Here is a 1,254-nt window from a genome sequence, read left to right as displayed (position 1 = left end):
TAATTAATGCCACATGTGAATGAAATCTTGCTGAATGTTACTGAAAAATGGCTAGGACATTAAATTAACAAGGAAGTGCTAGATAGTCCAGCTGCATTCAGATTCAGAAGAATCTATGTAACAACAGATATAATTGATGATATCAAATGGATCTTTGTTGAGAGCAGAGCATATCTGAAGGATGATTATTTGTGCTTTCCTGACTATGTAAAGGCGTTTGACTCTATGGATAATTACAAATTAAGGATAACATTAAGAAGAATGAGAATCTCAGAACACTTAATTGTCTTGCATTAATGGTACCAAAGAAAGCAGTCCAAACTGCACTGAAATCACCAACAAAAATAAGGCTCCAGAAATTGATGAAGACTAACTGAAGTGTTTTGACAGACAGATGCAGTCCTGTTTAATAGCCTATTCCAGAAATATTGGAAGGTAAGTTATGTGGTCAACTGACTGAAAGAAGTCTGTATTTGCTTCCACTTTTTAAAAAAAGGCATTCCAACAAAAGGCAGAATTTATAAAAAAAATCCATTATAATGTTCAACTAAAATTTTGCTGGAGGTTGTTCAAAAGCAGCTGGAAATTTACATCTACAGGAAACTTCCATAAATTTAAGGGCTCAGGAAGAGGTCATAAAATAAGGGATTCCTTTTCTGATGTCAGGTTTTGGCTGAAAGCAGAGAATCCAAGAAAAATGTTTACTAGCGTTATATAGACTATGAACAGTCATTTAACTACGTACGCCTTTAGAAATTATGGCTAACATTGGGAAGAATGTACTCATGTAAAACCTAGAATACTTAATTATACTCATGTAAAACCTACACACAGACCAAGAAGCAATTATCTGAAAAAAACATGGGCATGCTGTTGTGGAATGTAGAGTCAGAACTGACACATAGCTGACCCTATGGCAGGTTTAATCTCACAGAAGGAAATTGCCCATCCTTCTCCCACAGAGCAGTTGGTGGCCTCAAATTGCCTACCTGGTTTAGAGACTGCAGTGAAGCTTCCTGCCACTAGGTCACCATACTATGTTGTTGTTGTAGTTAAGTGTCGTAGAGTCATAGATGACTAATAACGATCCTATGTGTTATCCGTCTTTCTACCTGAACACTTGTATAGCTTTCATCATTTTTCCAAGTTCAGAAAGTTTCTGTAGGCAAACAATTTCAAAAGTGAATGCCACTCCTGCTTCCAGGCTGTTTTAATTGTGGAGCTCCACCAAACACTGTCTACCATGGGTAACCA

Source organism: Elephantulus edwardii, unplaced genomic scaffold (genome assembly GCF_000299155.1).
Source record: "Elephantulus edwardii isolate Elephantulus edwardi_28Jun2011 unplaced genomic scaffold, EleEdw1.0 scaffold00019, whole genome shotgun sequence".
In the NCBI taxonomy this organism is placed as follows: Eukaryota; Metazoa; Chordata; class Mammalia; order Macroscelidea; family Macroscelididae; genus Elephantulus; species Elephantulus edwardii.
This window is presented reverse-complemented; position numbering follows the sequence as displayed.